The sequence below is a fragment of the Lontra canadensis genome, unplaced genomic scaffold, assembly GCF_010015895.1.
Source record: "Lontra canadensis isolate GAN:19392208 unplaced genomic scaffold, GSC_riverotter_1.0 scaffold1, whole genome shotgun sequence".
Lineage (NCBI taxonomy): Eukaryota > Metazoa > Chordata > Mammalia > Carnivora > Mustelidae > Lontra > Lontra canadensis.
The window spans coordinates 33,189,328-33,203,339 of NW_022630995.1; the positions used below are offsets into that span (position 1 = coordinate 33,189,328).

The 14,012-nt window shown below is 42.0% G+C and overlaps 1 protein-coding gene across 9 annotated transcripts in view; it reads right to left on the reverse strand.

Annotated features, from left to right (window-relative positions):
* LIMCH1 (LIM and calponin homology domains 1) overlaps positions 1-14,012 on the reverse strand; it is a 324,446-nt gene that overhangs the window by 157,445 nt on the left and 152,989 nt on the right. The gene's annotated exons all lie outside the window — the stretch shown is intronic.

A 14,012-nucleotide genomic window follows, 5' to 3' on the forward strand; every position in this document is an offset into this window, starting at 1 on the left:
TTGAGCCCAGACTCGCTGCGTCTTTAAACCCCCTCCCCAATTTCCTCGATTCTCTCTCTGCTCATTTTAAGAAATGGAGATTTGTAGAACGCAAAGGGGTCAGTGGAAACAGGAACAAAATGTGAGAGGGGGCTCAGGTGAAACCACACCTCAGACATTGGCAGTCGTGTTCTCCCCATGACACCGTGTGCTGTGGGGGCCCAGAGGACTGCTGTTGGGATAAATCTTTAAGATGTAGCACAGTTGCTTTTTATTCGCAAAATTCTTGAAAATCCTCTTTCTTTTGACCAAACTATATGTCTATGTGTCTTCCATGGCACACCCCAAAAGGAAAAACAAAAACAAACAAACAAAAAAAATAGGCTTTCCTCAGAGGATAGAAAAGACTTCATTAAAAGCAACAGGTAGCACAAATTATTAGGGGACAAGGTAAACTCTAGAGAAAAGGAACTGTGATCATATTTTAGCCACACCGCAAGTGTATAAAAGGAACTTCTTGTTTTTTTTTTTAAATCAAGTGTTAACCTCTAAATAGCTTCTTTCCTTCCCTCATGGACACCCGTAAACACATGTAGGTGATGGGTCTTACTTACCCCTCCGTGTGCTCCTGCTCTGCGTTAAACTTCAGTGTGCCCACACCAGGAGATGGGTAGGGCATCTCTTCGTGGTGCTCAGGACACAGCAGCTGCAACCTTCCCTCACATTCTCTCTCCCCAGCCTGTCCCCAGCACAGCAAACCCAGCTCTGCCCAGGAGCAGGCTGCCGCAGCCTGAAATGCTGATAAAGTGAAAGGGAACTTACTGGAAGAGAGCGTGATTGCCACACCTATTGGGGAGGGAGGCGGAGAATTCTGCTCCCTCTGAGGAAGGGGAACAGAATCCCCAAGAGATGCAGAGGCCCAAATGCAATTCTGCTGGAGAACTTTGTGACAGCTGCTAGTGCACTGTAGGCACCTGATGCCATCGGTCAATGTGGTTGTGGGAAAGGTGCCCAAGCAAGAGGACTTGAGGGATGAGAGTTCAAGTTCTAACTCTGAAACAAAGTAGCTACGTGACTGCCCCCCCCAACCCCAACTCAAGTCATTGCCTTTCTGATTCCCTTTCTGAAATCCTAAAGCCTTCGCAATCATCGTGAGCATAATAAATAATAAGCACAGATACAAGTCTATTGGAAACATACTATGTACCATCCAAACCACATTAGGCATTTTTTTGTCATATTAGGCATTTTATGTACATCGTCTCATTCAATCCCACGGTATGGACAGGAGATTTATCAAACGCACTGTATAAATGAGGAAACTGGTAAACTCACTCCATGAATTCCCCACAAAAATAAAGACTCATCATATCCATTCAGTGCTTTGAATTTAAATGTAGGCATTGAATCTTTGTGCCTGAAGTCGAGATGACATCTGAGGTTGGAATTTCTGCACTGTTGGGTGATTAATGTGTTTACAGTTCTCTGCCGGTATGATTCCGAGATACTAGTATTTATGGTTATGACCGTTCATGCTACTGCAAAACCCATTTCCCACCTGTTGCTTTTTATTAAACCTCCCTAAAGGACATGAAATATTTCTTCGTGCAAGAGTCTAAAAACGGGGATCCTGAAATACGTGAACAGAAACCTTGCGTGTGGATTTACCATTTGGAATTTTCAAATGCTATAAAATACAGTGTCTACAACCAATTCATCATTCATAAAAGCTTATTAGATTGATATGCCAACTGCCACCCCATATTCTGCCAATTATTAGTACCAACACATCAAATGTTCGGCTGACGTTCAATATTTATTAATAACCTCTGTGTTTCTTTCCTAGCTTATCGTCTCCATGCATTATACTCTATTTTACCTTTGACTTCATTCTAGTTTTTAAGGGAACTTTTTATTTCAGTACAGCTTTTGGATTTACAGGAGACTGCAAAGACAGTACAGAGCGTCCCGGCATAGCCTGCAGTCCACCTCTGACACGGCCGTGCGACACGTTTATGACGGCTAATGAACAAACACTGGGATGCGACTCTTCACTAAACACCAGGTTTTTATTTGGATTTCATTAGTTTTTCGTTAATGGACTTTTTCTGTTCCATGATCCGATCCAGGACACCGCATTATTTTTACTTATCCTATCTCCTTAACTTCCTCTAGATTTTTCTCATTTTTTGATGGCCTTGACAGGAGTCATCCCCGGTCAGATATTTTGTACTTCATTCTGGGTTTGTCTGATATTTTTCTCATGGTCAGACAAAGGTGATGGGTTTCAGGGAGGAGGATCACAGAGGGGAAGTACCATTCCCATAAAACCCTATCAGTCATCCTTTTATTTTTTTAAATAAGTGCGGAACATATTTAAGTCCAATAAAAACTTGAAACCAAAGTTAAATAGCAACAATTAATAAATCGACAATTAATTTATCAACAGTGATAAATATAAACCAACTGACTCAGAAACATAATACTTTATATTGGGGAGAGAACGACACAGAGGGAAGCTAATTTTCATACCCACTGAGATGAGGGGAGACCCAAGATTCTAGCAGGAAACCAGCTAATTACAAGAGAGGTGTCTAGCAAGTTCTTTTGAAATGCTTGCCAAGACAAACTTCCTACAAAAACAATCTCAGATTATGGCACATTATAAGAGAAGTACTGGTTGAGTCTAGCACGGTTTGACCCTTTCATACAATGCTTGCAGAGATGAGGTGAAATTTCTCCTGCTGTCAAGCAACAGAACTCCTACAACCCCAGCTTCAGAGTACAAGCTAAAACTTGGTTCAAAAAAACAGAAGTAAAACTTAGGCTGAAATATGTATTTCCTGCTATTATATATATTTTTTCCTCACAGTTCCTAATTGAAGGTCTGTTCCTGAGGGGAAAAGAGTGAGGAACTGATGTCATGTCACAAACTACTGAACGCCGTCCAATAAAAGATAAGGGAGAACAAGTGGTTGCTTTCTTCAAAGAATGGTTTTTTGGTTTTCCCCAACCCCCCAGCCAGGGACAGGAAGGGGAAAAAAAACTTGAAAAAAAGTTTTATAACACTGCTATATATAACTCGCTACCTCGGCACAGACACAAAATAATTATGGAAACAAGCTTGGAAAAACAATTTCTGGTGCATGAAGAGGATTTTAGCTAGCTGGTCTAGGCTTTCGTAACACATATGAGTAATTAAAGTGTTTGGCTGGCTTACTCACTTTTATTGGCTGACGAGTGCAGCTCCCCTGCCCCATTTATTTAATTATTTATTTTTAAAAAAGATTTTATTTATTTGACAGACAGAGATCACAAGTAGGCAGAGAGGCAGACAGAGAAAGAGAGGGAGAAGCAGGCTCCCCACTGAGCAGAGAGCCCAATGCAGGGCTCGATCCCAGGACCCTGAGATAATGACATGAGCCAAAGGCAGAGGCTTTAACCCACTGAGCCACCCAGGTACCCCCCCCATTTATATATTGAAGTCAGAACACCCGTAACCGAGAAATGTGACAACATGTGGCGATAGGGTACTTAAAAAAAGTAATTACCATTAAAGTGGGCCCTAATCCAATATAATCCATGTCCTTCTAAGAAGAGATTAGGGCACAGACATGCGCACGCACACAGCAGACACCAATATAAAGATGGCTGTGGGAAAGCTAAGGGGAGAGGCCTCAGAAGAAACCAACCCTACCCTCATCTTGATCTTAGACTTCCAGCCTTCAGAACTGTGAGAAAGTTCATTTCTGTTACTTGGGCCCCCCAGGCGGGGATCTTCTGTCATGGCGATGCTAGAAAACTAACCCGCCTACCTAGTACTAAGAGGGAAGTCTCAGGGAATATGAGAAGCTAGCAGCTACGAGATTGGTAGATATTGTATTTCAATTAATTGTCAGTTATTTGGAGATCTTCCTAAGCCACGATCTGTCATGATTTTCCTATCTAAGTGCAGTTGCTAATGGCTCCTCCTGTGGTCTCGAGCTAATTTCAACACCTCTCCTTCCTCCTCACTATTTCTGCCAACATAGCTCACACACTCCAAAGATAAGACTATAATTTGGGAGGGAAAATCTTCAAAGCTTGTGGTTTTAGAAAAAGAAATAACTTGTCTCACATAAACTTAAGCATAAGGATTTAACTTCAAAATAATCCATTCATTAATCTCATCCAATTTTTTTTATAACTTTTTCCTTGAGTTCCAAACCAACATTTCCAGTAGTCTGCCAGACATCTGCACATGAATGAAGACCTCTTAGATAGAGCCAACGCAAAATGTCCAAAAGAGAATTGATCTTTTCTCTTGGAACCTACTTTTCATCCCCAGCTCCCATGATTCCTATTAATGGCATAGTAATCCTCTAGGTTGTTTGAGTCCAAAATGTAGATGTCATTTTCCTCAGATTATTTATCCGAATTTATCAGTTCTACAATTTACATTTTTTTTTTAATAACCTCTGAGATAAACACGCATCTTTCCATTGCTGGTGTCTTACTGCCGTGCCATAAATTAATTGGCAGCTTTTTTCAATTAGTCATATTTCACAAAACGGTGTGTCCTGTAATTGATGACAAATTATACTCAGGGAAAAACATAGAAACATAAATTCTATCTCCCCACCTCCACTCCCCCTGCTTCTACCAAGATTTAGGAGCTTGTCATCTCTTACTTGGACTACTTGTGTCCTAATTGACTTTTGCTGCTGGTCTCTTTCCACAGTCTGCTTTTCACACAGTTGTCTGGGACATGGGATTCCTTTGTTTTCAATGGCTCTTACTCATAGAAAACATGTCCAAACACCTCCAGGTGGCATGTCTGGTCTCAGCTTACTGTCCCCTGTCCACTTTCCGCAGCACTGATTTCTCTCAGGGGTCCTAAGACCCCAGCTGCGGCCACATGCAAATACTAGCCCTTCCAGACAAGACCCGGGCTCTTGTGGCTTCAGTCCATTCTCCTTCCATCCCCGGAAGCTAGAATGTGCTTCTCCCAACTCTTTACTCTTCACTATTAGTAGATACCCAGTTCAGACAGATCCCACAACTTCCCAAGTTCTTAATCTCAAATAGATATTTTTTCTTGTCCCTCCCTGCATATTCTATTTCATTAACATTTCAAGTTCTACCTTTATTAGACCATATGTGTATATTTGTCTCTCAGAACGTGACCTCCTGAAAGGCAGGAATTATGTCTTGAGTCACAAGTAGATTTTCAGTTGGGAAGCAAGAGAGAACATGTCATCTCTCTTTAGTGTATCTGGGCAGAGGGAACCTGGAAGACAGCTGAAGTGTCATGCAAGAGAGGTGGTCCAAGGAAAACTGTGTTATCTTTAAAGTCCTATAAGAGATGCATTTTCAGGAAAATAAGCAATCTTTGGCCTGATTTCTAAATAGATTAACATAACCATTTCATTTCACTCACTGTGGCAGGCAGCTTCTGAATAGCTCCCAGGAACCCTTCCTCCTGGTCACCCTGCAGGTCCTTGTGTGATCTGCCCTGGAGGGTGGGCTGACTAGGGGCTCGCTTTTATCTTATTTTTGTGACTTGCTTTTAATTAAGAAAATATGGCAGAGGGGATGAAACGTTATTTTTAAGATAAGGTTAAAAAGGACTGTAACTTCCATCTTCTTTGTTCTCTCTCTCTCTTTCGGTTCTTTTTGCTGGCTCACTCTGGTGAAACGAGCTGCCACATTATAAGATGTTTTATGTGAACAGGCCCACGTGGCAAGGGAGAGAAGACGGTTTTGGCCAACATCCTGCAAGGAACTGAATCCTGCCAATACCTGCGTGAGTTTAGAAGCAGATCCTTCCTTTGTCAAGTCCTGAAATGACATCGGCCAGCTCCTTGATTGTCGCCTTCTGAGAGACGCTGAACCAGGGACCCAGCTAACCCATGCCCAGAGTCTTGACCCACAGGAAGTATGAGACAATCAACGTTGTTTTAAGTCACTAAGTCTTGGGGTAATCTGTTACACAGTAATGGATAATTATACAGTCACTGAACAAAAAAATCAGAAGGTAGATAATCACAGGATGAATGGGAAGAAGAAAGAAAGAAAGGACGAAAGAAAGAAAGGAAGAAAGAAAGAACAAACGAACAACCCTCCATTCAGTCTTCCCAAGTGCTCCAAACAAATGTACAAGGGAGCCAACTTATTGGTCTGATCCAATCACATAAGTAGGCATCAGAATTCTTTCATTCTGTCCAACTCACTGGAGAATGGCTGTCATCAATGGTCACACTTTCACCTAGTATTCACTATGCGGCCAAGTCTTTTGGTTTAGTTTGCCAATTACCTGTAGTCCTGGTTCCCAAGAGCAATATATTCAATGGGAAATAAACCTAGAATGTCACCTTAGCTCAGGAAAAGCCTTAAATACCTTTCTGAGGTATTTGGATTGTACTCCATATGCAGTGGGCAGCCAGAGAAAGTTATTCGAGAAGATAATGGACATGAGACCATCGGTACTCTTAGAAGCTACCGGTGAAAGCTGTTAGAACTAGCAGCACACAAGCCATACTGACTTGGGGGGCATCAAATGAACTAAGCACCGCCTAGGTTCACATTCTACCATTTGACTGAAGAAAGGATTGAGCGCCAAAGACTTTGCATGTTTTGTTGTTGTTTTTTCCTGCAGTCTTTGCTCAGTTGTGTCCAAACCTACTAAAATGCTAACCACCATCCCTACCTCTGCCCGGCCTTGGCACCATACTCAAAAGGAGCGAATTGAGCATTCCTTCTGTGTGTGGTATGAGAACACGACCGAGGTTTCTCTCACCGTGCCAGGGATGAGGATAAAGGAAAGTTTGTCATTAAACTCAATTTTGGCTGAGATTCTTCACGAGGTCTATTCATTTCTCTCTGTGAAAATACCTCCTGCACACAGAACATCTCTCAGCTGCCAGTTTTCTCTTGTCCCTCAAAGACGAGCAAGACCACCTCCGGAGACCCCTCATCATGACCATGCCACTACTGCAAAGACCAGAGGAAGGCGGGAAAACACACTGAGAGGGAGGATTCCAAGTCTCTCCCCCTCCCCTGGCCGTGAAGGAGAATTCTGTGTCGCCTACCTCCCAAGTCTTTGTTATCCAGAATCAGAACCATGTGTGAGGGGGGAATTGAAAGGAGCTGAGTGTAGCTGATTGCTTTGCACTAGAAAAGGCTGAGGGTGAGCAGAGACAGAGAAAAGGATCAGAAGCAAGACAGATGAGACCTAGTCCAGTGTGAGTCTGCACGATTTTAGGAAGTTGGAGGTGGGGAGAGATTTGAAGTGAGCTGGCAAGAGTAAGATTTGTTAGTGTGTATGTGTATGTGTCGAGAGAGAAACTCTAACAGAAAGAGAGGAGGGCATTTTAGAAAGTTCTGCTGCACGTTATAAACGGAACCACTCATAACATTCTTTTGAAAGACTTCAGTAAAGATTTCTAATCTATTATTTTATCATTTGCTGAATGGGTGCCCCGTGGACTATGGGGCTTGAGGTGTGGCCGCATGGATACTGATTTTAAATTTTACCCATTAAAAACAGGCCACCACCTCAATTTGGCAAAGTTAATAAACCTTAAGTGAGATGGATGAGAGGTTGTCTTCTCAAAACATATGAGACCTCCTTAGAGGTTGACACTTCTGGAAATAGATATTCAAGAGTGTTGAGGTCCAGTGACATAGTAAAAGGCCTAAAGGACATAGCGTAACATAGTAGAAAGGGCACAGTCTCTAGAATTGGGCAAACCAGGGCCCAAATCTCAATTCTGCCTCTTGTTTACTGGAAAGCTGGTAACTTACGCCTTTGCACCTTTGTTTCCTGAGATATGTAAGGAGAGAGCAATAACTACATCGCAGGGTAATTGTAAAGATTAAGGATAATCCAGCACTGTACCTGGTTCATGCTAGGCATTTACTCTATGATGTTTATTATTATGGTCATTTACACCTCTGGCGCCCCTCTTTGCATGCTCTGCCTCCCTCCTGGCCTCAAACCGTAACTTCAACTGGAAGAGAAACAGAGGCTGAGAAGAGAACTTGGACTGGCTTCTTCTGAGGACACCTAAAAGCCAGCCTCTTGAAGGGAAGGGAAATGCTCGAAAAATTCTAAAGGCAGTTGTAGAATAAAAACCTAAAACATCGGACATTGCTGGAGATGAGCTAAGGCACACAGGAGCTAACCTCCAGGTAGGATTTGCAGAAAACCAGTCCTTGGCAGGCAGATACCCAAAACACCTGGGCCTCACATCTATGGTGTTGTCATCTTCCTAAAATGATGATGTTTGTGTAAGGGCTTTTCACAACTGCTACTCAGTTTTCAACAGCTTCGTATGTTTACATTTTGTCCAGAACAATATTTTTAAGCTTCTCATAATATGGAAATCTCTACAGCCTTTTCATCTCTTCCCCTGCTCTGACCTCCCTCAGATGATGAAACACCAACCCGTCTGCTATCAGTTTCATAAAATAAAGCAGATACCCTTTGAAAGCTTCCTAAAGTCCACAGAGTTTATGGAAACTTACATTTTTTAATCCATTTCAGGAAGCTCAGCTCAGTATATTTGCAATCTTATCTTTGGATTAAGGAAAAATACATCCTTTTTCTAAAAAATAAGTTTTTGAGTGGGTTAGGCTAACTAAATGGTAGGATAATTCTACTAGTTCCATTTCTGCTAAACCTTACTGAACTTCAGCTAGAGTCAGATCTCTAGCATTCATGAGGCAAAGAGTTGTTCCAAGAAGTAAAGCCTTTCACAGAGCTTGGGAAGATATTTAGAAGGTAGTGGCAAAAGATGGCAGGGGTAGGAGAGAGATGAACTAAAAAAGCAAGTCTTTGTTTTCCCTTCTTTCCCACAAGAGGGGAAATAATCTGTCATTTACGTGTATCCCATTTTCAACTGGAAGCATTTATGAGTAAGACAACCAAGGAGGAGGGTGACCTGGGCTCTGGACCCATCTCGGCATTTACTCTTTGTGTGATCTTGGGCAGAGTTCCCCTTTATAGACCCACATGTCCTCATCTGTAACCCAAATATCTCTAAGATGCCCCTCCAGCTGTAAAATTCTGCTTTTTTTAAAAAAAAGATTTTTATTTATTTGACAGACAGATCACAAGTAGGCAGAGAGGCAGGCAGAGAGAGAGAAAGGAGGAAGCAGGCTCCCCACTGAGCACAGAGCCCGATGCGGGGCTCGATCCCAGGACCCTGGGATCATGACCTGAGCCGAAGGCAGAGGCTTTAAACCCACTGAGCCACCCAGGTGCCCCTGTAAAATTCCCTTTTTCACAAATCGCTTTCATCCTCATGGATTCACAGACAAGATCAGGCAAATATTTCATGATAGCTCTACAAAGGTTCAGTGCCCGAGGACAGAATCCCCAAATATCATCTCTTTCCCGTTATACTTCATACATGCGCACGTGCGTGCATGTGCACACACACACACACACACACACAATGGCTGTTACAATTAAAATCTGTGCAAGAGAAAGCTTCATCCCTAAGTTCCTATTGTTAGCAAGGATTTCATACATTTGTGTCTCTTCCACATAGTTTGTTTCTGGGATGAAAGAGAATTTCGCACAATCTCTAATGACCATTAAATTACATTTGGGGATGTGGCTTGATTGTGCAATCCTGACACACTGGCAGATTAAAGGGCAGCATTTTTCAACGTCCTTGGTATGCCAAGGCCTAATTTGAGGTCTTTGTCTCTGGCAACAGCTCAGTGTATCACCAACACCTAAAAAAGAATGCGAGCATCTGCAGGCGGTCACCACGCGGCTGCATATGTCAGCAATCGTTACAGAAGAAACCCAGACCCGGATCCAGGGTCTTTGCATCCTTGCCAGGAAATCATTTTCAACTACTTTGTTTTAACACCTTCACCCCTGAATTCTTTGTAACCACAGCTCAACTCAGGGGCTGAACTACACCTATTCATGCTTTTGTAAATCTACACGTGTTTATAATTTGGGGTTGCTCTGTGAAAACACACTTTTCTATTTATCTTCAAGTCAAGCAGCTGGGCCATCTTAATGATTCTTCTCAACACCAGGCCATTAAGACACACAGGCATGGGTTCTAGGCATGAAAACCCTCCTGGCCACGCTTCTTAGGTCTCCGTGGCCCCTGCTACTGAGGACTTCTTGATCACTAGATGGTCAAGGACCTGTCAACCCCCTGACAAGAGTTCAAACCAGACTAGAGGTCTGTGGGTAGCACCTGAGGGGCTCTGTCTGCTCTTTCCTGACTGTCACAAATAAAAGAGGAAGAAAATGTCATGTGAAGAATGTGCTCACAAAAAAGACTGCATCTCAGGGGCACCTGGGTGGCTCAGTGGGTTAAGCCTCTGCCTTCGGCTCGGGTCATAATGTCAGGGATCTGGGATCGAGCCCCGCATGAGGCACCCTGAGCCTGCTTCCCTCTCTCTCTTTCTCTCTCTCTCTCTGCCTACTTGTGATCCCTCTCTGTCAAATAAATAAATAAATAAATAAGACTGCATCTCTGCTGACCCAAGATAGTCAAATCTACTGCTTACTCAAGGTCGCCCACCCCAGCCCCTCAAGAAAAGAGAAGTAATGTCTTTTAATCTCCAACTCTTTATATTGCAAATTTTTAAGCCTACAGAAAAGTTGCAAGAACAGTATCATGCAAACTGTAGACCCTTTCTCTAGAACCAACATTTTGCCACATTTTCCTCCCTCTCTTCCTTCCTTTCGGTTTCTCTCTCTCACTCTCTCCAGTGTTTGTGTATATAAAATTATACACTGCAGACACAGACTTCTATTTGCTGAACAGTCTTTGACAATATAGTTTTCAGATGCAGGAAGTTCAAGACTGAGAAAATACTATTATCTAATATTCGATCTACGTCAAATTCCTCCAGTTGTCCCAAAAATATCTTTCACAGGTGCTCCTTCTCAATCAAGGATCACATGTCTTTTGGCATATCGCCTTAGTCACCTTTCATCTGTAACCATATTTCTAGCCTTTTGGGGAGGGAAGGTGTCTCCATGGTATGTCCTCTCATACTGGACTTTTCTGATCATTCCCTCAGAGTTGGATTCAGGCCAAATATTTTGGCGGACATTCTATCAAGGTGATGCTGTGACTTCTTAGTGCATCAGCAGGACACCTTTCGTTGTTTGTACCCACCATACATATTGGTAACTTTGATCATGGCCAATTAACTGTTTAAAGCTACAATGTCTTAACATGAATATTAAACCATTTTTATACCTTCTATTTCAAGTTGTTAACAACAGTTTTTCAAAATCTTACTCCCCAAAGCATATTTCAAAAGAGTTGTCTTTTATCTCTCTAATATATTCCATTTTTCCTAAACTAAGAAATGCTGTTATTCTATGATAAAAGGTCATATGCACCATAAACATTAAAGGCTTCCCAAAGGAAGTGGTTTTTCACTGGGTCTTGATAAATAAATGGGATTGTGTTGAGAATCCAAGGGGAAAGCATTATATTCACATGAAGTATCATGAGCAAAGGCATTGTACATGAGAGTAAATGTCTGAGGAACTGTGGGTTGACTGTAATAATCCAGGCAAGAGAGGAGGCCTACTCTAGGCCTTGTCCAGGGGTCAAGGAGATGCAGACAAGCAGACAGATGGGGGAAAGCTGCCAGATTCTCTAAGAACTGAACTTGGGCAACTATAGGTCTGTGATGCCTTTATTGGCACTGGGAAATCAGTGGGTGGGAGTGGTCATTTAAGTCTAATTTGAATATGTTACATTGTGGTGCCGGTAGGACATTGAGATGGAGCTGTCCGGTAAACAGAACAAGAGGTCCAGAGTTCAGGAGAAAAAAATCTGGTGAGCAATGATGATTTAGGTCAGTGCTATGAAAAGTGGGAATCATGGAGACAGATAAGAACATGCATGCAGAAAGAAATCAGACAACAGATCTGTTGTTTTCTTCAGAAAGAACCTAGAAGAACATTAACAGAATGGGGGGATGGAGGAGAGAAGGGTGGCAGTTTTGTTTCTTGCCAGAAACCCAACTACTGTACGAGTTTTTGGCAATGGTGTTTTGAAGGTAATTGTAGGGAAGGAAACACATCTGACCAGATTTGTAGTATCAGGAATCATTAATGAATGGGTAGCAATAAATTACATTTAGATAAGTATTTTCAGAAGGACTAAGGATAACTCTGTTGTGTGTGTTTCCAACACCATCATGCAATTAACTCAGTTCTGATACTCTGTACCTGGAGATTGTGTCAGATCCCACAGATTAAGGGCTCAGTCCCGTGAGACTTGCTCCCCTCCCCACTTCACGTAACAATCCCAAAGCCAAGTTGTCTCCTGTGTTTCTGACCAATGGGCTATAAATCTGAGGTTCCCATGACCCCCTCCTTGGGCTTGGTTAATTTGCTAGAGTGGCTCACAGAACTCAGAAAAACATGGACTAATATTTACCAGTTTACTATAAAGGATATTATAAAGGATACAGATGAATAGCCACATGGAAAAGTACGTAATAGGGCAAGACATGTGGGAAGGGGCAGAGAACTTCCACACTTTCTGGGCCTGCCACTCTCCCCAAATTTCCCTGGGTTCACCAACCAGGAAGCTCTCCAGACCCCACCCTTTTGGGTTTTTATGGAGGCTCCATTGGCCACTGGCATCTGAACTCAACTTCCAGCCCTTTCCCTTCACTGAGGTTTGGGGGTGGGGCTGAAAGTTCCAACCCTCCAATCACCTGGTAGGGTTCCCCTGGCAACCATCCTCCACCCCCCACCTTGGGGCTTTCCAGAAGTCACCTACCTCATTAACATAAAGTCAGGTGTGGTTGAAAGGGGCTTGTTGTGAATAACAAGACACTCCTTCAAACTTTACAGGACTAGCGCTATTTCAAGAACCAATGACAAAAGACCAAACATTACTACAAAGATGTCCCCGTGGCTCTTACTGCTTAGGAAATTCCAAGGGTTTTAGGAGTTCTGTGCTAGACATGGACAAAGACTAAATATATTTCTTATTACAAACGACCACAATAACAAACTGGTAAAAAAGATAGAAGTGATAAAGAATGAAGATCAGTGAGGAAGTGTTATTCGGAAAAGGGCAAGAAAGAGGAAAAATGATGGCAAAGACAAAGCAGAAAGGAAACTCAAATGGAAAGGAGAAGAGGAGAAATAAAAGTCAAGGACAGCAGTGGGAGGAAAGCAACCAGGGCCCCTTGTTTTCTTGAATCAAACTCCTGCCTGCTCTAAAATGGAGGCAATATGTGAAGAGTAACATTTGATCCATGATAAGAAATGCTATAAAGATCAACGCACATGTTCTAAACCTGTAATTTTGCTAGAATTATTCATGATTCACATTTGAATTAAAGTTTCAAAACCCTTTTCTCCTTTTCTGGTCTCTGGGCTATTGCTTTGGTTTCTATGGATTTTACTGAGACCTCCGTTGATTTCATGCTGTGCATTTTATTCCTATAACATAAAATCCCAGAGTTCCAAGGTCAGGAGATGCCACAGGCTTGAGGCCAAACAGATATTTGTCAGCAGTATTAAGACTGTGACCTTAACATTTGGAAGAAATGGACTTCATAAAAATTCTAAAATAATATATACACACATTACTATATGTAATACATAATACAGATATAGAGATTATTTATTTTATAAAATATTCAAATCCATTCCTTCCAGATTTATCTACTGTCTATCCATCTGTTAACTTACCTGGCTACATGATTCCAACAAACAACATTAGAAAGATTTTTTAAAGAGTAATTACCAGCTTACCTACTGACCAGTATGGGAAATAAAACACATTCACAGAAATATCAATTCTTATGATTAAAAAAAAAATCTACTGCATTCAACTTGCTGAAACCACAAACCTTATTACCAAAACGCTTATGGTTCACAAACACAATCTCTTTTTGCAGGGGGAGGGAGGTACCTCTAATTTTAATTAGTCATCCTGATTAGGCTAAGAAACTTTCTGACAACCCTCAGTAAGGTCTGTGTAGGAGCCTGCCTAAATTCTTGACATTTTTCTAATTGTTTTCTGCCAAAC